The sequence below is a fragment of the Narcine bancroftii genome, chromosome 1 (assembly GCF_036971445.1).
Source record: "Narcine bancroftii isolate sNarBan1 chromosome 1, sNarBan1.hap1, whole genome shotgun sequence".
In the NCBI taxonomy this organism is placed as follows: domain Eukaryota; kingdom Metazoa; phylum Chordata; class Chondrichthyes; order Torpediniformes; family Narcinidae; genus Narcine; species Narcine bancroftii.
The window spans coordinates 370,595,665-370,620,099 of NC_091469.1; the positions used below are offsets into that span (position 1 = coordinate 370,595,665).

Below are 24,435 nucleotides of genomic sequence, written 5' to 3' on the forward strand. Positions count from 1 at the left end.
TAAGTGGCCCGTTGAAGGTTGATGGTAGTTTATTTTAAAATCCTACGACCACAGGGTCTGAGTCCAAGATGCTAGGGCCTGTGTTTGGCAGCGGCCTGGAGGGATTACAGGCTCTGGGGAAGCAGAAGACTGGTGCAGGGCACCAAAAGATAAGGAAACTACCCCCATCCCTGTTTGAGAAGGAGAAGAGACGACCCGTGGGATGGTGATTGCGGGAGTGGACCAGCAAGGGGCTCTGAGATTGAGGAACACACTAGTGGTGGGCTGTTGGTGACTCAATGCGAGAAACCCATGCAGGATCCAGGCTGCTGGCATCAGCATTAAAGCGACTCATACCAGGCTGCAGATTGGTCAAAACTAGCTCGAGGCTGGCTGAAGGGGCACCAGGTATGGGAACTGAGATGCAAGAGAGTGCTGAGGGCTTCCTGATCATTTCAGAGGTATTGGATTGGTCTGTGTGGCTGTGGAGGCTGCGGGAGCACTGCAGGCAAATCCATGGACACTTAGTGACTCAGGGGTACACTCTTTTGCTTCTTTTCCTCTTACCACAAGGAATGCTTGGCAATTTCTGCTGATGGCGAATCTTTACCTTACCATAGACTAAATGAAATTTTGTGTAATAATATACATTTTCTGTTTCAGTACATGGCAATAAAAGAATCTGGAATCTTTTACAAATATATCTGTATGTACCAGTCTTTATTTAAGGGTCTATCCCACCAAGTGTCCATGGCCTCATGTACTATCCCACCAAGACCACACATAAATTAGAGGAACAACACCTGATTTTCCGTCTGGGCACTCTCCATCCGGATGGCAATAACATCAACTTCTCAGGTTTTATCTCACCTCCTCTTCTTTTCCCCTCCCTTCCCTTCCCCCTGTCAGCTCTCCACCCTCTTCCCTCTTGATTTACCTAGCCTTCCCTTCTCCCCTTGCTTGCTGCTGTGCCCTCCCTCCCTTCTCCATCTATAACCTCCTGCCTTTGCTATCATGCTCCTTCCCCCACGCTTCTTCTATTACCTTTTAATTCAGAGGACTGATGACATTTTTCCATACTTTGATGAAGGGCTCAAGCCCTAAATGTTGGTTATATATTTTTAACATTGTTTGATCTGCTGAGATTTTCCAGCATTGTTTTTTCATTTTAACCACAGTATCTGCTGACTTCCATGTTTTACTTTATTTAGGGGACTGCTCAATGCATAAAAAAGTGAATTAAAGATTGCTTCCTGGGATGCTATCTGTGAGGGTTGTATCATTTGATTAGCTGCTCAGACAACATAATGACTTCTCAGCTGCTGGTCACCAGTGACCCATCTGAGCTGAAGCCTAACATCATTAGGCTTGAAAAAAGGACAAATCTCATCACTGAGCTCTTTGGATTTTGTGGAGTCCTTTAGTATTTATCTTCCATTAATGGCATTGTCTTTTTGAAGAATAATACATGATATGCAGGAATCATTGTAGAGATGGTTTATTTTGTGGCATTAGAATCAGAGTCGATGTTTTACAGCATGCAAAGGCCCTTCAGCCCATCCTATCCATGCTGACCAAGCCCCTAAGCTAGTCCCATTTGGCCCACATCACTTTAAACATTTTCAATCTTTGTACCTGTCCAAACATTTTTCAAATATTTCAATTATAACACATCTATCTCTTCTTCTGGCAGCTCTTTCTACATAGCTACCACCCTCTATGTGAAAAAGATGCCCTTAAGTTCTTTTTCAAACCTTTCCCCTCCCTCCATAAGTCTATGCTCTTGAGTTCTGGACTCCACTAACCTGGAAAAATATGATGAATATTTATCTTAGTTACACCACTCATAATTTTATGTACCTCTTTAAGGTCCTCGCTTCTGCCTCCTATGCTCCAGAGAGAAAAGTCCCAGCCTAGCATGCTTTGCCTTGTAACTCAAATGAACAACCCTCATCCCCCACCCCAGTCCTAGTAACATTCTCATGAAACTATCTCCACCCTTTCCAGCTTAATGACATCATTCATACAGATGAGAAACCAGAACTGCCTCCAATACTACAAATGTGGTCTTTCAACATCTTGTACAATTGGTAAAATAATGTTCCTGCTCCTGGTATTCTACCCTAATTGATGCAGGCAAGTGTGTCAAATGCTTTCTTCACCACCCTGACTATGTGTGATGTCACCTACATAAAACTATGTACCTGTACTCCTGGATCTCTCAATGTAAATGCCAGGCAGTGCACAGATCTACAGTTTCAGGAGATAATGCCTTTGCATACAGAGGTACTACAAAGGCAAAACTCCAGAATGGCTGCAGAAGATGAATCAAAGAAAATCTTACATATTTGACTTCCATCCTACAATCATTTTGAGTATGTGACAAAAGAGACTTGCTGCAATAATATCCCCATTATCCAGCATTCAATCAACCTGAAGCTTGAATAAATGGCAAAAAAAGTCAATGAAATAAATAAATTGAAAATTAAATGAAGTTTTAAATAAAACTTTAAAATTGTAAAAGTAAATGTTCTTTGAAGCAACACACACCTTGGGAATTCAGCCAGTGACGTGCCAGTACTCAGGGTGAAGAGCTGCCCGATGCTGCTTACCACTGAGGCGAATCTCCCAAAGTGCCTCCCTATCCCTGCTTAATAAAAGTCGTTATCTTTATTAGTATATTATTAATATATAGTAAGGTTTTGTCTGTCTGGGGGGGCGGGGTTAATTATGACAGCAGCACAGTTACTGTAGTGGCTGCGACACTGTGACACCGCCAGCTACTGGGATTTCAATTTCAATTTTGTAAGTTAAGGGAATTATTTGATTAAAGTGAATTTTACATAATTAAAGACTACAATCATGATTTTTTTTTCAAATTAATTTACATTTTACAGAGTCTTTTGTCTTTTAAATGGAGTATCCCTAATGCCTAATTAGTTAAGCTTTGCAAGAGTGAGTCTCAATCAACCAAAAATTCACATATCCGGCATCTGCAATCCCCGTATGGGGATTTTACTGTGTTTTTGTCCCTTCTCCAAATACCATTGTGAACAAGCAGCTAAATTTATAATAGGTACAAACAACTCGTCAAAGCTGATTTATTTTAATTCATCTTTCAAATAATCACTGCCCTTTTCTAATCCTTGTCCCTTGCAATTGTACAGTCTCCTGGGAAGCTCACCATTATTTTAATTTTAAAAGCTAAAAATGAAGAGGCAAAATTTCAGAGTAAATACAAAATGAAAGCCTGATATCAGATAACACACATCAGGTGTGTTTGAAAATTGAGATACCAGATGAAGGGCAGAAACAGAATGGCTTAAAAAGGTTATGAGAGAAGAATGGATAAATCTTGTGCTCAACCCTCACCTTTGACCTGTACTCATGTATATAACTAAAATAGGAAGGGCAGGATTGCTGGATTTTTTTTGCAGGTAATTCATGCACTGAGTATGTAGCTTCCAAACTAAAAGATTAATCGCTTTTATTCTAAGAATTTTCATCAATCAAAAATACTTTTTATAAAAGGTAGCATCATATGTGAAGGAGAGGGAAAATGTGAGGTTAGGCATTTCAGTGTGAGGAGATGAAAGGTAGACTATTATCTAAATGGAGGAAGATTGCAGATGATTGAGGTAGAGACAGATCCAGGTGCTGTTGTGCAAAAGGTTATGAGGCAAGTCCAGCAAATTAGGAAGAGATATAGCATATTTGTCTTTATTGCAAGAAGGTTGGAATCAGAGGTGGGGCCAGTGGCTGGTGAATAAACAGTGATTTGTTTTATTTTTTTTGTGGAGGACTGTTTAAAAAGGGAGTGTAGGGCAAAGAGTTAAGCCAATTTATAGTTGATTTGGGGGAGTTAGTAATTGAGTTAATTGGCAGGGACCAATAAAAAGAGGAAGAAGCAGCCCAGTATGTGAGTGGCATAATGGAAATTTGAGGCTTTGGCTTGAGAAGCTTCAGAGAGCAGAAGCTGAGGTAGTGCTCCCAGTGAGGTAAGGTTAGTAAGTTTATTTTAATTAATTTAATTTAAGACCTGGTTATGCAGGCTGTTGAAGTAGTCATGTGCTCTAATTGTGGGAGGTCAGGGATAACACAAATGTTCTTGATGACTAGACCTGCAAAACTTGCATCCAGATCCAACTCCTGGGAGACCATGTTGAGGAATTGGAGTTGCACCTAGATGAACTTAGGATCATAAAGGAGGAAGAGGCAATTATAGAAAGGAGTTACAGGGAAACAGTCACTCCAAACAGATAGGAGTCAACTAACTGGGTGACTGTGAGGAAAGGACAGAGAAGGAGTTAGACAGTTCAGAGTACCCCTGAAAATAAGTATACTAGTGGGGGTGACTGACCAGGGTCAAGTCACAGTGGTCAGGTCTCTGGCTTAGGGGCTGACCCCTTGGCTCAGAAGGGAAGGAGAGAAAAGGGGAGTTCTCTTGTAATTGAGGACTTTACGGTTAGGGAAGCAGATAGGAGGTTTGCTGGATGAGATCAGGGCTCTTGATTGGTATGTTGCCTCCTAGGTGCCAGGGTCAGGGAAGTCTCCGATTGAGTACCAAGGATTCTGGAGGGGGAGAACAAGCAGCCAGATGTTGTGTCCATGTGGGGTCCAATAACATTGAAGTGGGGAATGAGAGTATATGGAGTTATGAAAGAAGTTAAATGCAAGACCTTCAGGGTGATAATCTCAGGATTGCTCCCCATGCCACACTAGAGGGGGTAAGAACAGGAAGATGTGGAGAATGAATATGTGGCTAAAGAGTTGGGGCAGTGGTTTGATTTGTGGATTATTAGGATCTCTTCTAGGGAAGGTTTGACCTGTACAAAAGGGATGGGTTACACTTGAACTGGAGGGGGAAAGCAATATTCTGTTGGGCAGGTTTGCTCGAGCCGTTGGGAGGGTTTAAATAGTTTGGCGGGGGAGTGGGAATCACAATGAGAGTGTGGAGATTAGGGTAGAAGAACACCTAGATTTAAAGGCAAAGAAGAACCAGAATGTTAATGAAGGGTGCGGGAGGGTGGTGGTAAAAGTAGATGGTAATCAAAGGAGTGAATGTGGGGGACATTCTCTCAAGTGTATATATTTCCATGCAAGGAGCATGGTAAGTAAAGTAGATGAGCTTAGAGCATGGATTGACACATGGAAATGTGATATTGTTGCCATCAGTGAAACTTGGTTGCAGGAGGGGCATGATTGGCAGCTAAATATTCCAGGATTCCGTAATAGAAGGGGGGACGGAGGGAGGAAGTAAAAGGTGGAGGAGATGCATTGCTTGTTAGAGAAAAATTACAGTGATGTTATGGCAATTTAGATTGGAGGATTCTTCCAGTGAAGTTATTTGGGTGGTGAGGATGGCATGAAAACACTAATGGGGGTGTATTATAGACTCCCTAATGGACAGATGGCATTAGAGGAGCAAACTTGTAAGGAGATAGCATATATGTGTAATAAGCATAAGGTAATGATTATAGGAGATTTTTTAACTTTCCACACATTAATTGGGATGGCCATACTGTAAAAGGGCTGGATGGGTTGGAGTTTGTCAAATATGTTCAGGAAAGTTTTCTAACTCAATACATAGAAAAACCGATTAGAGAAGGGGCAAGATGGGTTAGGTGACAGGTGTGTATTGGGGAACACTTTTGGTCTAATGATCGTAATACTACAGTATTGATTTTGGGTTAATAATGGAGAAAGGTAGGGCTGGGCCTAAGGTTAGAATAAGGCAAATTTTGAAGAGATGTGAAAGGATTTAGAGGGGGTGGATTGGGATCATTTATTTTCTGGGAAGCATACAACTAATAAATGGAGGATATTCAAAGGGGAAATTTTGAGGGACAAAGTTGTGAAAATTAAAGAAAAGGTTAAAAAAATATAGGGAGCATTGGGCTTCAAAGGATATTGAGTATTTGCTTTGGAGGAAGATTGATGTGTCCAACAGGGAATAAGTGAGGTGCTTGAGGAACACAAGGAGATATGAGATTGCTTTGACAGACAAGGTAAAAATCCAAAGGGTTTCTACAGTTACATTAACAGTAAAAGAATAAAGATGGACAAAATTGGGCCCCTTGAGGATCAGAGGGTAGGCTATGTGAGAAGTCAAAATAGATGAGGGAAATTTTAAATATTTTTTCAGTATTCACTAAGGAAAAGAATGTTGAACCAGATGAAGTGGGGAAATCTGGTAGTGAGGTCATGGATAATATACAGATTAATGAGGAGGTAGTATTGGCTATTTTAAAGAGAATAAAGATGAATAAGTCACCAGTTCCTGACATGATATTCCCTAGGACTGAAGGAGGTTAGTTTACAAATAGTGGAGGCTCTGACAGAAATATTTAAAATGTCACTGGCCACGGGGGAAGTGCTGGAGGATTGGAGGGTGGCTCATGTTGTTCTGCTGTTTTACAAAAAGGCTCCAAAAGTAAACCTGGTAATTATAGGCCTGTGAATCTGACAACAATGGTGGGAAAATTAATAGAGAGTGTTGCTAGAGATGATATATGCAATTATGTGGAAATTCGGGGATTGATTAGGAGTAGTCAACACAATTTTGTATGTGGTAGATCATGTTTAACAAATCTTGTAAGAGTTTTTGAGGAGGTTAATAAGAAGGTGGATAAGAGGAAGGCTCTGAATGTTGCCAACATGGACTTTAGTAATGCCTTTGACAAGGTTCCACATAAGAGGTTTGTTAGAAAGGTTCAATCATTAGGTATTAAGGGTGAAGTAGTGAAATGGATTCAACAATAGTTGGATAGGAGATGCCAGAGAGTAGTGGTAGAAAATTATTTGTCAAATTAGAGATCAATGAATAGTGGAGTGCCTCAGGGTCCATTGTTGTTTGTCATTAATATTAATGATCTAGATGATAGGGTGGTAAATTGGATTAGTAAGTGTGTAGATATGAAGATTGGTGATGTGTACAGTGAAGAAGGTTATCAAAGCTTGCAGTGGGACATAGGACAGATGGAAGGGTGGTCTGAAAGATGACAGATGGAGTTTAATACTGATAGATGAGAGATGTTACATTTTGGTAGAACTAATAAGCAAAGTTACACATGTTAAATGATAGACAATTTAGGAGAGCATTAGAACAAAGGGGTTTAGGAATTCTAGTACATAATTCCCTGAAAGTGGAGTCACATGTAGATAGGGTGGTGAAGAAAGCATTTGGCATCTTGGCTTTCATAAATCAGAGTATTGAGTACAGGAGTTGGGATGTCATGTTGAAGTTGTATAAGGCATTGGTGAAGCCAAATTTGGAATATTGTGTGCAGTTTTGATGCTGAATTATAGGAAGGATATGAACAGAATAGAGTGTGTGGATGAGATTTACAAGAAAGTTACTTGAGTTTGAGTTATAGGGAACAGTTGAGCAGGCTTGGACTTTATTCCCTAGCTTGTAGAAGATTGAGGGGTGATTTGATTTAGAGGTATTTAAAATTATGAGGGGGACAGAGAGGGGAGATTCAAACAAGAGGACATGGATTGAGATTGAAGGGGAAAACATTTAGAGGAAACATGAGGGGGAATTTCTTCACAGTGGTGGGAGTGTGGAATGAGTTTCTGGCTGAAGTGGTAGAAGCAGGTTTAATTTTAATATTTAAGGAAATGGGTATTTGAACAAGAGAGGTGTGGAGGGTTATGGTCCAAGTGGGTCAATGGGACTAGGTGGGAGATGATGTTCAGCGTGGACTAGAAGGGCTGAACTGGCCTGTGTCTGTGCTGTAATTGTTGTGTGGTTTATATGATGGTATGAAGACAATGCACCTAGAGCATTTTGTTCTCCTTAATTGAGAAATGATACACCAGCATTGGAAGCAATATGAAAGAAATCTACCAGCTAACTCCTGGGTGAGAGGGTTGATCCATGATGAATAACTCCTAAATTAGACTATATTGTTTGACACAGAAACATGGCGAGCTAGATGCTGAGAAGTTTCAGAAAGTGGGAAACCTGATTTCAAGATTAGGGAACAATTATTTTAAACTGGAATGCAGAGCAATTTATAGACAGGGCCATTGGGTTTTTATTAAAGTGGAAGTAATTAGATTCCTTCTGCCATGTTATTGCTAACTCAAACAATCTCCTAAAAAGACTAAAAATATGAAAGGAATAATTCTGTGCAACAAGGAAAGAAACCATACCACAATGGGGAAAAAATAATCTTGTGCCAGCAACTGTCTGCAAAAAGTAAAGATTCCTGAAATAAATTGAGAATCTTTCACTGGTATTTGTTGTAAAAGAATTAAGGTCATTACGTTTATCACCTCCTATGTAATCGGTACAGCCTAATTCATCTTAATAATCATCCCCAAATTTGATATTTCCACTATTAGGCATGGAACACCCCTGAATTACCTTTGAATTACCTATCTGATTATTTTAGACTCTGAACAACTGTTACCTTTACTAAGCTGTCACTCACCAATCTGAAATCACCTCATGAGGTAATAACAATTTTTGTTTGATAATGTTGCAGTAAGCTCTCATGGGGTATTTTGCTATGTTAAAGTTATTATGTCAGTGGATGTTATTGCTGTCAGTACTGTTTATGTTCACACTAAGGATATTTTTGGATTTTATATGCAACTACTTAAGCAATCTGTGAAGTGTTAGACCTGAGAAACAAATGTTACTTAATACTTTAATATATGCCAATGTAAATTCCAGAATTCATGCTGCTATTCAGAGAATCTGCATTGCAGCATGTAAAAAGCTGCATTTACAATTTTTCCACAATATATGAAGGATAATTTTACCCATTCAGATGTATGCTAGCCTTTATTCAGAATTATGATTGAGAATCCCATAATTGGAAGTATTGCCTTTGTTCAAATTAAATATTCTACATTATTTTCAATAATATTTGAAAAAGCATCTTATAAAAGAGCTTGGCAAATTTTTCATCCAGAAATTAGACCACAAAAATCTTTAATAAATTTATATTAACCTTATATGTCCAAGGTATAAAGGCAGTTACAGAGATGCGTGGGAGTATCTCAGCAGATTATGTTTCTCTTGAACTTTTGTGTATTGCACTCATCCCCAGCGCCTGGAGATTTTTTATGTTTAATTTGCATTGTAGAACTCAGGTAATTAGAGCCATGTAACCACTGAACATTACAGCACAGAAACAAGACCCTTCAGCACTTGTCTGAGCCAAACCCATTTTCTTCTATTTCCACTGACCTGCACCCAGTCCATAGCCCACCATAACTCTCACCTGTCCAAATTGAGTCCACATTCACCACTTCAGCTGGCAGCTTGTTCCACACTCCCACTACTCTCTATGTGAAGAAGTTCTCCCTTGTGTTTTCCCCTTTCACCCTTAACTCATGTACTCTGGTTTGTATCTTACCTACCCTCAGTGGAAAAAGCCGACCTACATTTACTATAGATAGATATATATCTATCCCTCCTAATTTTAAATACCTTGATTAAACTCTCCCCTCATTCTCCTTTGTTCCAGGAAATAAATCCTGAACCTGTTTAACCTTTCCCTGTAAATCAGTTCCTGAAGTCCAGACCACTTCCAAGTTCTCTCTACTCTTTCTATCTTATTGATATCTTTCCTGTAGTGTGTTGACCAAAACTGCACACAGTACTCCAAATTTGACCTCGCCGATGTCTTGTACATCATTACCATAACATCCCAGCTCCTATACTCAGTACTTTGATTTATGAAGGCCAATATGCTAAAAGCCCTCTTTATAACCTCTTCCACCTGTGACACCATTTTCAGGGAATTATGTATCTGTATTCCCAGATCCTTCCATTCTGCTGCACTCCTCAGTTCCCTACTATTTACTGTGTATGTGCTTTCTAGGTTTGTCCTTCCAAAATGCAACACCTCACTTGTCTGCATTAAATTCCATCTGCCATTTTTCAGCCCATTCTTCTAGCTAGTCCAGATCCCTCTGCAAGCTTTGAAAACCTTTTTCACTGTCCACGCCTCCAATCATAGTGTCATCTGCAAACTTGTTCATCCATCTTACCACATTATCATCCAGATTAGCGATTATATATGACAAACAACACTGATCCCTGAGGCCCACCACTAGTCACAGGCCTCCAGTCTGAAAAGCAATCTTCCGCCACTACTCTTTGGTTTCTCCCGTCCAGCTATTGTTGAATCCAGTTTACTAACTCATCATGAATATCAAGTGTCTGAACCTTCATGACTAACCTCTCGTGGGACCCTGTCAAAGGCCTTATTAAAGTCCATGCAGACAAAATCCACAGCCTTCATCAACCTTCCTGGTAACCTCCTCAAAAAATATAAGATTGGTTAAACACTACCTACAAAGCCATGTTGACTATCCCTAATTAGACCATGACTATCCAAATATTTGTAAATCTGATTTCTTTGAATGCGTTCTAATATTTACCTACTACTGACATTTCCAGGATTACTTTTGGAGCCTTTTTTAATCAATAGAACAACATTCTATTCCTCTCAAACCACAACCATGCCTCAGGACATTTTAAATATTTCTGCCAGAGCCCCTGCAATCTGTACACTAGCCTCCCTAAAGATCCAAGGGAATATCTTGTCAGGCCCTGGGGATTTATCCACTGCCATTTGCTTTAAGACAGCAAGTACTTCCTCCTCTTTAATCTGTATTGGTTTCATGACCTCACTGCTTGTTTTTCTTACTTCATTAGACTCTGTGTCAGTTTCCTGAGTAAATACGGATGCAGAAAACCCATTTAAGATCTCCCCTATCTCTTGTTGTTGTTACTCCATTCAACAAGCAGCTCTATCTCCCTCCTGTACGCTTCTCATTGCCACTTGTAATTCTGCCATCAACTGTGTTGTCATAGGCAAACTTGTAGATGGCATTGCAATTGTGCCTGGCCACAGACTCATGGGTGTATAATGAGTAGAGCAGTGGACTAAACATGCATCCTTGGAATGCACCTGTGTTGATAATCAGTGAGGAGGTGACATTGTTTCCAATTCGTACGGAGTGGTCTTCTGATGAGAAAGTCAAGGATTGGTGGTGAATGTCAGATGTGGGGACCCTAGGAAACTCCAAGTCTCCCCAATATCTAGATCTGCACTAGGTGCACCGTGTTTCAGCTCCTTGGGGACTGTGATAAGGAACTGGAGGTTCAGCTTGATGACTGACTTCTCATTAGGGACAGTGAAAAGATAATAGACAGGAGCTACAGGAAGTTGGTAGAGAGCACCTCTCTGCCCGTTCCCCTCAGCAATCGGTATATTGTCCTGGATAGTCTTGCTGAGGATGACCTGGCAGAGGACAACTATGGTGACCAGGTCTCCAGCAATGAGTCTGACATTATGATGCAGAAGGTAAAGATGCAGTTATGATCGGTGATTCTTCAGTGAGGAGGACAGAAAACCGATTCTGCAAGCCTGTTCAAGACACCCCATGGTGTGCTGCCTCCCAAATGCAATACTACAGGATGTGTCCAATCGGAAAAGAAGAGTTAGAGTCCTTATGGGTTGAGTTGATGGTAAAGCTAAAGGGGTGCTAATTGGCAGTTATATATAGGCCCCCAATCATCCCTAATGTCGAAGTACTCGAGATGGCAGAGGTCGACAGCATCGAGTCCACGCTGCTGAAGATCCAGCTGCGCTGGGTGGGTCACGTCTCCAGAATGGAGGACCATCGCCTTCCCAAGATCGTGTTCTATGGCGAGCTCTCCACTGGCCACCTTGACAGAGGTGCACCAAAAAAAAGTACAAGGACTGCCTAAAGAAATCTCTTGGTGCCTGCCACATTGACCACCGCCAGTGTGCTGATATCGCCTCAAACCGTGCATCTTGGCGCCTCACAGTTCGGCAGGCAGCAACCTCTTTTGAAGAAGACCGCAGAGCCCACCTCACTGACAAAAGGCAAAGGAGGAAAAACCCAACACCCAACCCCAACCAACCAATTTTCCCCTGCAACCGCTGCAACCGTGTCTGCCTGTCCCGCATCGGACTTGTCAGCCACAAACGAGCCTGCAGCTGACGTGGACATTTACCCCCTCCATAAATCTTCGTCCACGAAGCCAAGCCAAAGAAGAAGAAAAGAAAGATAGGCCCCCAATCAGCAACTGGGATGTGGACTACAAAATACAGCAGGAAATTAAAAAAAAAAAAGGCATGTCAGAAGGACTATGTTACAATAATCATGGGGGATTTTAACATGAAAGTAGATTGGGGAAGTCAGGTCAGTACGGGATCTCCGGTGAGAGAGTTTGCGGAATGCTTATTGATGAGATCAACAGGTGTTTGGCTGTACTGCATTGGGTGCTGTGCAATGAACCAGAGGTGATGAAAGAGCTTAAGGTAAAGGAAACTTTAGAAGGGAGTGATCACTATATGAGTGAGTTCACTGTGAAATTTAAAAAGGAGAAGATAAAGTCTGATGTGTTGATATTTCAGAGGAGAAAAGGAAATTGCAGATGCATGGGAAAGGGTGTGGCCAAAGTCCATTGGAAAAACACACTATTAGGGAAGACAGCATATCAGGCTGACGTTTCTGCAAAAAATGAGGGAAGTGCAGGACAGGTACATACTAAAATTGTGAAGGGAAAAATGAGACAATTGTGTCTGTTGAGGGAAGATAAAGCCAAAGTAAAAGCAAAAGAGGGCAAACAAGGAAGCAAAAATATGTGGTAAGATAGCAGTCTGGGAAATGTTTAAAAACTTAGAGAAGGCAACTGTGAAAGTGATTAGGAAGGAAGAGAAAATGTGAAAGGAGATTAGTACATAATCTCTAAGAGGAGCCTACAAGATTTTTTAAGTATATAATGAGCAAAAGTGAGACAAAAGTAGACATGGGACCATTAGAAAATGACACTGGAGAGATTGTAATGGGAGACGAGGAGATAGCAGAGGAAATGAATGAATATTTTGGATCATTCTTCATGGTAGAAGACATTAGTAGCTTACCAGACTCGCCAGTCTCTAGGAAGTGAAGTGAGTGCTGTGGAGATCATCAGGTACTTGTAACTAAGTCTCCCAGACTGGATGAAATGCACTCTTGGGATCTGAAGGAGGTTGCTGCAGAGATTGTGGAGGTAATGATCTTCCAGGAATCAATGGATTCTGGCATGGTTCCAGAGGTATGGAGAATTGCAAGTCATCCTGATGTTTAAGAAGGGAAGGAAGTAGCAGAAAGAAACTGTACACCTATTAGTTTAACGTCAGTGGTTGGGAAGATGTTGGAATTAATTGTCAAAGATATGATTATGCAGTACCTAGAGGAGCATCACAAGATTGGTCCAAGTCAGCATGGGTTCCTTAAAATAAAATCATGCCTGACAATCCTACCCCAATTTTTTTGAAGAGATAACAAACAGAAGAGACAGGGGAGAAGCAGTGGATGTTGTGTACTTGGACTTTCAAAAGACCTTTGACAAAGTGCCACATATGAGGCTGCTAAACAAGATGAGTATTTATAGAATTACAAGAAGGATAGTATCATGTAAAGAGCATTGGTTAATAGGCAGGAAACAGAGGGAATAAGGGGATCGTGTTCCACAGTGGTCAGTGTTGGGGCTGCTTTTTACATTGTATAAAAAAAATAATTTGAAAATGGAATAGATGGCTTTGTGGCTAAATTTGAAGATAACCTCAAAATAAGAGATAGACCTGGTGGTGAAAGGCTGCAGAGATTTGGATAGATTAGAAGAATGGGCAAAAATATGGCAGATGAAATACAGTGTTGGGAAATGTACAATTGTACACTTTGGTACAAGAACTAGGCAGACTATTACTTGGATGGGGAGAACATTCAAACTTCAGAGGTATACAAGGACTTGGGAGTCCTTGTGCGGGATACTCTAAATGTTAACAAACAGATTCTGTCAGCAGTGAAGAAAACTAATGTTAGCATTCATTTACTTACTTGAAGTAATGTGTAAAGTTTTGGGCACCTGATTTGAGAAAGGATGTGCTTGCATTGGAGAGGGTTCAGAGAAGATTTACTAGAATGAAACCAGGAATGAAAGGGTTAGCATATGAGGAATGTTTGTTGGTGCTTGAATTTGCTTGTTGGAGTACAGAAGGATGAGGGGGGACTCACAGAAGCATTTCAAATGCTGAAAGGCCTGGACAGAGTAGATGTGACAAAGTTGTTTCGCAAAAATAAATGGGAAGAGTTCAGGACAAGATAAAAGGGTGTCAATTTCAAACAGAAATGTAGAGAAATTTCTTTAGCCAGAGGGTTGAGTTTGTGGAACTTGTTGCCACAGGCGGCAGTGGAAGCAAGATTATTGGGTGTATCTGTTTTAAATGGGTGCATTCTAATTCTGTGCCATCTTGCCCAGGATTCACCCACCAAGTGAAATCTTATTCACATCTACTCTGTCCATTCCTTTCAGCATTTGAAATGTTTTGATGAGATCCCCTCTCGTTTTTCTGTATTCCAATCAATAGAGTCCAAGAGTTGCAAAATGTTCCTCATATGTTAGCCCTTACATTCCTGGAATCATCCTGGTAAATCTTCTCTGAACTCTCTCCAACATGATTAAATATTTCAAAGATGAAGGGCTCAAAACTGCACACAGTACTCCAAATGAGGTCTCTCCAGTGCCCCATAGTGCCTCATCAACACCTTTTATACACTATTCCCCTTTACAAAGGCCAACATTCCATTTGCTTTCTTTACTGCCGATCCAACTTGGTGGTTAATCTTGAGGTTATCCTGCACGAGGACCCCAAGTCCCTTGCACTTCTGAATTTTGTATTTTCTCCCCATCCAAATAATAACATGACAGTTTATTTCTTCCAAAGTGTACAAATGTACATTTCTCAACATTGTATCTCATCTGCCATTTCTTTGCCCACACACATTGGCTGTTCAAGTCTCTCTGCAACCCTTTGGTTTCTTCAACACTTAGGTAGGGCATCAAGGGCTATGGGGTGAAAGCTGGGGAGTGGGGCTGAGTGATAAGCATCTGCTCATGATCAAGTGGCAGAGCAGGTCTAATGGGCCAATTGGCCTACTTCTGCTCTTAAATCTTGTAATCTTGCAATTTTTTTAAATACTTCTCAAGTACCTGATTTGCTCCACGTTGCTTATATTCATTATATATGCCTTCCAAACCAGGTTTCCACTGCTACTTGTGCATTCTTATTTTAATCTGCAGTTATCAAACGTATTAAAGCAGAATTCCAAGACCTATTTAATAAGGCAATATTACCATCAAATTTACACTCAGACTTATTGCTGAACAATGTAGAGCCAACTGAGGTGCCTTGCAATGTGCCTGTGAATCTAATTAAAAATTCACAGGAGGGATGGTTATGTTTCTTTTTAATTCAAGCTCACTCTCCAAGTCCTTGACATTTAGGGGCAAGGACGCTTAGACCACATGGATGTAAAATGTTGTCTTCACGGCTTGGTCTTAATGCAGGGATGAGTGTAGTATGTATGTATGCAATTTTGTTTGTGTATGGGGGTGGGGGGGGGGGGGGGAGAAAGAGGTTGGTTTGGTGCTTGTACTCAATTAGGGTGTTACAGTGCACAACAAATCTAAATGAATCTTGGCACTCTTGTTGGTGGGGGGGGGGGGGAATTCCTGTTCGGATTTCTCAGTTGGAATATCATGGGAAGTTTTATCAAAAGATCAAAGGTTTTTCCCCATCTGAACTGGTTAAAACTGATATAGTACTTTTGCAGGAGACACACCTTCACATTATAGACCACTTAAGTCTACAAGCTGCTCCAATCTATAGTCAATAAAAACCTATCACAGTGGATCTCTACCTTTTTCTTTCCTCTCCCATGCCACTTTAAGTATTCCCTATGCCATAGGTCCTCTGTGATTAGTAAGGGATTATTCAAGGTGATATGTGGATGGGAAGAAAAAGGTTGAAAACCACTGTTTTAATTGTACCTAAGTGACTTGTTATGTGCATGGTTTCATAACTCCAAAGGAAATGGGCCAATGACAATTTTTCTCGAGCAAAATATTTCGGTAACAATTGGGTCTAGAGTGTAATTCTCAGCCTTCCCTTCCCACTCACATACCACCTTAAGCAATCCCTTTCTAATCACAGAGCACCGATGGCATAGGGATTACTTAAAGTGGTACTGAAAGGCGAGAAATCAGACTGCTCAAACGACAGGGGAATCACACTGCTCTCCATTGCAAGCAAAATCTTCGTTAAGATTCTCCTAAATAGAATAATACCTAGTGTCGCCAAGAATGTTTTCCCAGAATCACAGTGTGGCTTTTGCGCAAACAGAGGAACTACTGACATGGTCTTTGCCCTCAGACAGCTCCAAGAAAAGTGCAGAGAACAAAACAAAGGACTCTACATCACCTTTGTTGACCTCACCAAAGCCTTTGACACCGTGAGTAGGAAAGGGCTTTGGCAAATACTAGAGCGCCTCAGATGCCCCCCAAAGTTCCTCAACATGGTTATCCAACTGCACGAAAACCAACAAAGTCGGGTCAGATACAGCAATGAGTTCTCTGAACCCTTCTCCATTAACAATGGCGTGAAGCAAGGCTGCGTTCTCGCACCAACCCTCTTTTCAATCTTCTTCAGCATGATGCTGAAACAAGCCATGAAAGGCCTCAACAATGAAGACGCTGGTTACATCCGGTACCGCACGGATGGCAGTCTCTTCAATCTGAGGCGCCTTCAAGCTCACACCAAGACACAAGAGCAACTTGTCCGTGAACTACTCTTTACAGACGATGCCACTTTAGATGCCCATTCAGAGCCAGCACTTCAGCGCTTGACGTCCTGTTTTGCGGAAACTGCCAAAATGTTTGGCCTGGAAGTCAGCCTGAAGAAAACTGAGGTCCTCCATCAGCCAGCTCCCCACCATGACTACCAAACCCCCACATCTCCATCGGGCACACAAAACTCAAAACGGTCAACCAGTTTACCTATCTCAGCTCCACCATTTCGTCGGATGCAAGGATCGACAACGAGATAGACAACAGACTCGCCAAGGCAAATAGTATTTATAGAATTATAAATACTACATAAGACTACACAAAAGAGTCTGGAAAAACAACCAACTGAAAAACCTCACAAAGATTAGCGTATACAGAGCCGTTGTCATACCCACACTCCTGTTCGGCTCTGAATCATGGGTCCTCTACCGGCATCACCTATGACTCCTAGAACGCTTCCACCAGCATTGTCTCCGCTCCATCCTCAACATTCATTGGAGCGACTTCATCTCGAACATCGAAGTACTCAAGATGGCAGAGGCCGACAGCATCGAATCCACGCTGCTGAAGATCCAACTTCGCTGGGTAGGTCAAGTCTCCAGAATGGAGGACCATCGCCTTCCCAAGATCGTGTTATATGGTGAGCTCTCCACTGGCCACCGAGACAGAGGTGCACCAAAGAAGAGGTACAAGGACTGCCTAAAGAAATCTCTTGGTGCTTGCCACATTGACCATCACCAGTGGGCTGATATCGCCTCAAACCGTGCATCTTGGCGCCTCACAGTTCGGCGGGCAGCAACCTCTTTTGAAGAAGACCGCAGAGCCCACCTCACTGTCAAAAGACAAAGGAGGAAAAACCCAACACCCAACCCCAACCAACCAATTTTCTCTTGCAACTGCTGCAACCATGTCTGCCTGTCCCACATCGGACTTGTCAGCCACAAACGAGCCTGCAGCTGACGTGGACATTACGCCTCCATAAATCTTCATCCGCGAAGCCAAGCCAAAGAAAGAATGAGTGGAAAGAAAAAAGGCCAATGGTTCTTAGCCTATCAGTTTCACAACCTCAGTCTTTTGTGATAATTGATGGCGCATCAATTTTACTGACTATAATTTTTCAAGAAAATGAAGCAATACCTGAGAGACTCAACATAGGCTCTCGATCTTGTGATATCCCAAACATATTTGATCTCTGGCTATGCTGCTTCAAGGTCTTTCTGATGGTGAACGTTGTTAACAGGGACGAGAACAGACTGAAGCTCCCCTTCTGACGAGTTGGATCCCTGCTCTTCCCAATGATCAATGACACCAAATCATATGCAGAGGCCATGGATATACTGGAGGTCCAATATCGCAGAAGGGTGAACAAGGTCTATGTGAGGCACCTCCTGGCCACCAGGAAGCAGCGACCTGTTGAGTCAAGTACCTACAAGCCTTCTGCAGGGCATGCAACTGCAATGCTGTGCCGGCCTCCCAGAATGCCAGTGTGGCCAACATCTGCTCTGGGTACACAAGACAGTGTCTCCAGAAACACAAGGTACTCTACCTGCAAGGGGTAGTTGAACTATGAGGCACTGGAGGTGTCCCTCCAAAATTAAGATGAGTACTTGGCTGCCACAGGTATGCTATCTTGGGATAGAGGATCATCCTGCGTCATGATTGACTGGTTGCAGGCATCTTCACACTCCTCTAGCGATCTGACTTCGGCTGCCGTGGCGGATGATTGGCCCAAATGCTACTTCTGCGGGCAGGGCAAGCTCCCAAAAAACGCTGCCCTACCTTGGAGGTGGTATGCACTAGATGCGGGAAAAGAGGACATTACATAAATGTCTGCCAGTCTAAATCATCTGCAAAACTGAGCAGCACTGCATGTGGACAGTCATCACTATGGACCATGCAATCGACATAATTTCCTCTGTGGTCCAGTGATGCTTCGTGCGAGTCATGGGGGCAGCCATTTTGGACTGCGCAGCCGGCGCCATTTCCTTGCAGCTGCAGTACCATGGGGGAAACAGAAAAGGCAGCCATCCTAGGAATTCGAGCCCTCATCTGACTTGGACAGAGAGTCTATATTGGCCTCCATCACTGAACCAAGAGGGACCACACAAACTTACTAGGTCCATGATGGACATCCAGGTAAAAGGGCATGTAGCAAACTGCTTGTTTGATAGTGGGAGTACAGAAAGCTTTATCTGCCCTGATACCACTAAGTGCCTATCCCTCAAAGGACAGTCAACTATAAGATATCATTCGTGTCCAAATCCCATATAGCAGATGTCCATGGGTCCTGTGTGATGACTTTGACTGCTGGAGGCACCGTGTTATGCCATAGATCTGCGCCCCCTTGCTGCTGGAGTTGGATTTCTAGGCCAACTTAAGAGTATTACATTGGAGTTCAATGGACTCCTCCTCCCCACCACCGCTAGCAACAAACAGTTCCTAGATGGTCCTCTGAATGTGACCTGTGGGCTCTTGGCCCTCAAGATCACCCCTCCACAGCTGTTTGTGAATCTTACCCTGACTGCAAGCTGGTGGCCACTAAGAGCAAGTGATACTGCTCCGCAGGCAAAGCATTAATCAAATCAGGTTCACCGTTTGTTGAGCGAGGGCATCATCAAGGCCAGCAACCGCCACTGGAGGGCCCAGGTAGCCATAGTAAAGAACAGGGTTAAAAACAGAATGGTCATAGACTATAGCCAGACCATCAACCGGTGCACGCAGCACGATGTGTACCCCCTCCCGTGCATATCCAATACGGTTAACCAGATTGCAGAATATCGGGTATTCTCCATGATTGACCTGAAGTCACCCTATCACCAGCTCCCGATCCACCTGGAGGACTGCCAGTTTACTGTATTCAAGAAGGATGGTTGTCTCTACTACTTTCTCCAGGTCCCCCTTCAGTGTCACCAATAGGGGGGGGGGGTCCTCCATTTTCCAACGGGAGATGGACCGGACCACTATAAACTGCAGGATCATGATGCCAAGCTTTAAAAATTCCTCTAGGCCATAAAGCTCCTGAACCTTGTAACAAGGAGAAATGTGTTCCAGACAACCTGACTAGACATTCTTGGCTGCATAGTTGAAAATGATGGTGTTATGACCTTCCCCACACTCTCAGAGCCTTGAAGAGATGTCTTTTTTTCTGGTACTTAATGGTCTCCAACTATGTGGACAAGGTTCACCCATTGGTCAAGGCCACCTCTTTTCCCCTGTCAGAAGAGGCCTGTGTAGCTTTCAACCATCTCAAGGATGACATCATCAAGGCAGCGATGTCTGCTAATAGATGAGTTGATGACATTCCAGTTGGAGAGCGATGTGTCTGGCTTTGCTCTGGCTGCCACTCTCAACCAAGTGGGCAGACCCATTGCTGCATTCTCATGCACCATACAAAGACCTGAAGTCCACCATTCCTTAGTCGAGAAGGAGGCCCAGGCTATATGTGGAGGCAGTATGACACTGGAGGCCCTAACGATTCCCCCTCCTCATGGACCAGCAGGTCACCATTATGTTTAATAATAAGCAGAGGGGCAAAATCAAGAATGATAAAATCTTCAGGTGGAGAATCGAACTGTCCACCTATAATTACGATATTCTATACGATCCTGGAAAACTTAACAAGCCCTCAGATGGCATATCCTGTGGGACGTGCCAGTATCCAATGGACAAATTGCAGAACTTCCACAACAACTTCTGCCATCCAGGAGTGACTAGGTTCTTCCATTTCATTAAAGCACAGAACCTACCATACTCCATTGAGAAAGTCAGAATAATGACCAAAAACTGCCAGGTCTGCGCTGAGTGTAAACAGCACTTCTTCTGCCCTGACAAGGAACACCTGATCAAAGCTACATACCCATTCGAGCACATAAGCATCAACTTCAAGGGGCCTCTCCCTTCCTTGAATCACTTCCTCTCATTCATCAATGAATATTCCTGCTTCCCATTTGCCGTCTCCTGCCCAGACATGACCACAGCTACAGTTATCAAGGCCCTCCACAATATCTTCAAGCTCTTTGGGTATTCCTGCTTTGTCCACAGCGACCGGGGGATCTCATTCATGAATGACTATCTGGAGCAGGACCACCAGCTACAATTCCAGAGGGAATGGGCAGGTGGAGAGGGAGAATGCCACAGACTGGAAAACTATCCTCCTGCCATTGAGGTCACAGGGCCTCCCCATTTCCCACTGGCAAGAGGTCTTCCCAAATGCGCTCCATTTTGTATGGTCACCCTTATGTACAGCCACTAACAACATGCCTCATGAATGTATGTTTGCCTTCCCTAGGAAGTCTACATCAGGGACTACACTACCTACCTGGGACTGGTCCTGCTTCGGAAGCACCTCTTCCAAGCAAACCCCCAGTATGCCTATGTGGCCTTCCCTGATGGGCACAAAGTCACTGTCTCGATCCAAGAGTTGGCACCATCGGTGCCACTCTGACTGCTATTGACCACCAACAGACACCCTCCCCCACTGCCATCTTCAGGGTTCCTGAACCACACTCCACCCCCAGCAACTGTTGTCAGCCATGATGCACCAGCAGCACACTCCCTCCTCCCTTCACCTCTCTTTCCCCCCCCTCCCCCCTCCCAAAGAGAACTGAAACTGGTGACAACAGACCACAGGCTGTTTAGGGTGCCACACCATTACCACATTGTTTTTTTTTTGTCACCCCACAGGACTCTTAAAAAGGAGAGCATGTGGTAAACCCTTGTAATACTGTGATTGGTTACTGCTGGCTGGACACTCTGACCAATCCTACCCAAAACCCCTGCCATGATCAATTGATGAGGTTGTTTGCTGCTCCAGTCTGTAGTCAATAAAAAAACCTATCAGTTTCATAACCTCATTCTGTTGTGGTAATTGATGGTGCATCAGGGGGATTTAAATAGTGTTATGGATCTGCTTCTAGACCAATCTAATCCCCACAGCACTTCCTGATCCACCATGGCCAGATCTTTTAATGATTTTATGTTACAGAATGGGCTGATTGACCTTTGGAGATTTTGCAATCTCTCAAATAAAAACTTTTTATTCTTTTTCCAAAGTTCACAATTCCTACTTTAAGAGAGATTATTTCTTTTGGATGGCTTTCTTAATCCATGCATAATTTTCTCAAATTAATCCAATATTTTGATCTCTGATCAAGCATCATTGTTATTAGGCCTTCAACCATTCGATCAACCTACCATGCTGAAGACTTGATTCTCTTCTTCTGGTAGATGAAAAATTCTGTGAACGTGCAGTATTATCAGACTATATCAGTCATTTCCTTTTTCATAACCAAAATGAGTTAACCTTCTATTCCCTACTCTGAATGTCACCTAAATATTATTTGAGGGGTCAAATAATTTCATACTCGACTTCATTAAATAAGTGCACAACTAACATCTGCTATTAGTGAAATGGATCAACGCTATGCAGCTTGTCCATCCCTGGAATTTTACAAGCGGAATTTGATCTTGTATTGGCTACACAGATGGAGTGGTCATTAATGCAAACTCGTGGCTCATATTATGGGGTTGGTGAGGATGGGGGGAGGCAAGTTACCTATTGGTCCACCAATTGAAACATCACGCTGCATCAAGGCTAATACCCAAATTAGAGACTCCTCTAATAACATAACATCCGATCCCATTAATGCTGCCTTCAAACCTTTCTGCTTGTCACTATAAAATATTTCTGAGGACAACAAAATGAACCAGTTTCCTAATAATCTTACTACTCTAGTCATTGATTCTCAACCTGGTTAAGGAACTGAATGCCTCATTCACTTTGGATTAGATTCACTATCGATTAAAGCAATGCAGTCTCATAGAGCTCCAGACTCCGACAAATTTTCTGTGGTGTTTTATAAAAAGTTTAATGATATTTAATGAAGCACTTGTGCGGAGTTTCTCCAACTTCTTTAACCAAAGCATCAATAATTTTCTTCCCGAAGAAGGATGATCCCCCATCATGTGATTTATATAGGCTATTACCTCTGTTTAATGCTGATGCCAAAGTTTTAGCTAAGATCATAGCATCTTAACTAGGAGTGTTACCAAAGATTATATCCGAGGAACAGAACATTTTCATTAAACAACATCACTTATTGTTTAACATCCATACGTTCTTCAATGTTACTTACTTTACACACTTGACAAAGTCTCCGGAAGTTGTAATTTTGTTAGTTAGATGATTTTTTTAAAACCTTTGATAGGGTAGAGTAGAAGCATCTTTTTGCAGTAGTAAAAATTTGGATTTGGTTGCAAGTTTATCTCCTGGATTCTTTACACTGCATCTCAACCATCTGTTCACAAAAGCAATATTCACTCTAATTATTTTGTGTCGGGATGTGATAACCTACAAGCGCCTTCATTCCTAACATCGAAGTACTCGAGATGGCAGAGGCCGACAGCATCGAGTCCACGCTGCTGAAGATCCAGCTGCGCTGGGTGGGTCACGTCTCCAGAATGGAGGACCATCGCCTTCCCAAGATCGTATTATATGGTGAGTTCTCCACTGGCCACCGTGACAGAGGTGCACCAAAGAAGAGGTACAAGGACTGCCTAAAGAAATCTCTTGATGCCTGCCACATTGACCACCACCAGTGGGCTGATATCGCCTCAAACCGTGCATCTTGGCGCCTCACAGTTCGGCAGGCAGCAACCTCCTTTGAAGAAGACCGCAGAGCCCACCTCACTGACAAAAGACAAAGGAGGAAAAACCCAACACCCAACCCCAACCAACCAATTTTCCCCTGCAACCGTGTCTGCCTGTCCCGCATCGGACTTGTCAGCCACAATCGAGCCTGCAGCTGACGTGGACATTTACCCCCTCCATAAATCTTAGTCCGCGAAGCCAAGCCAAAAGATTTTTGCCATCACAGTCCAACCATTATCAATTATGTTACAATCTTTCCCTACTTTTAAAGGCCTTGTTTGAAATGGAGTGAAAAAGAAAGTTTCACTATACGATGATGACCTGCAGAGAAACAATTCCTCCATTTTATCCAATCTGGAGTATTTTTGCTCTTTTTTACAGGTTATAAATTTAATCTTCAAAAGAGTGACTGTTACCCCATCAAAGGAGCAGTTCTGCAATTCTTTTTAAAATTTAGACATATAGCACAGTAATTGGCCCTTTTGGCCCAATGACCCATGCTGCCCAATTACACCAAATTGGCCTACACCCTTGGTATGTTTTGAACGGTGGGGGGAAACCGGGGCTACTGGGGAGAACATACAAACTCCTTACAGAGAGCGTGGGATTGGAATTCCAGTCTCAATCACTTGCACTGTAACAGTGTTATGCTAACAACTACACTAACCCTGCTGTCTACAACTTAACCAATCAGACCTGCCTTTTCAGTTTAGTTGATCAGGTTTCAAGTACCTAGGTGTAATCATCAACACATTCTCCAATCTCCTAATTAAAAAAATACTTATTGATCAAGTGAAATCAAATTTTCAGAGATGGAGTCATTTTCCCCTGTCACTAATGGGCAGAATAAATTTAGTCAAAATGAATACACCGTATTACGAAGATTTCTTTACTGGTTTCAAATTATTCCTTTATTTCTTCAAAAAAAATATTTTTAACTTCTCTGAATAAAATAATTTCCTCCTTTATTTGGAATTGGAAATCACCAAGGGTTTGAAAAGCATTATTGTAAAACTGTGAGGTTAGTGGAGGACTCGCTCTTCCTAATTTCCAATTTAACAACTGGCAGCACACATAAATAAGCTAAATTACTGGGTGCATTCCCCTGAGCTCTCCTGGTGTAAACTGGAAGAGTTGT

General features: G+C 42.3%; 1 protein-coding gene and 1 long non-coding RNA gene across 18 annotated transcripts in view; one reads left to right on the forward strand and one right to left on the reverse strand.

Moving 5' to 3' along the window:
* The window catches only part of kcnh8 (potassium voltage-gated channel, subfamily H (eag-related), member 8), a 340,322-nt gene that overhangs the window by 203,476 nt on the left and 112,411 nt on the right, over positions 1–24,435 (forward strand). The gene's annotated exons all lie outside the window — the stretch shown is intronic.
* LOC138751141 (uncharacterized) overlaps positions 1–24,435 on the reverse strand; it is a 68,287-nt gene that overhangs the window by 22,245 nt on the left and 21,607 nt on the right. Inside the window, exon 1 of one of the 2 annotated variants that reach the window (XR_011349733.1) lies at positions 2,530–2,634. The exons of the other annotated variant lie outside the window; for it this stretch is intronic. This is a non-coding gene — a long non-coding RNA (uncharacterized lncRNA). Of the gene's footprint in view, positions 1–2,529; positions 2,635–24,435 lie in introns of those variants that run through there. 2 annotated transcript variants of the gene reach the window in all.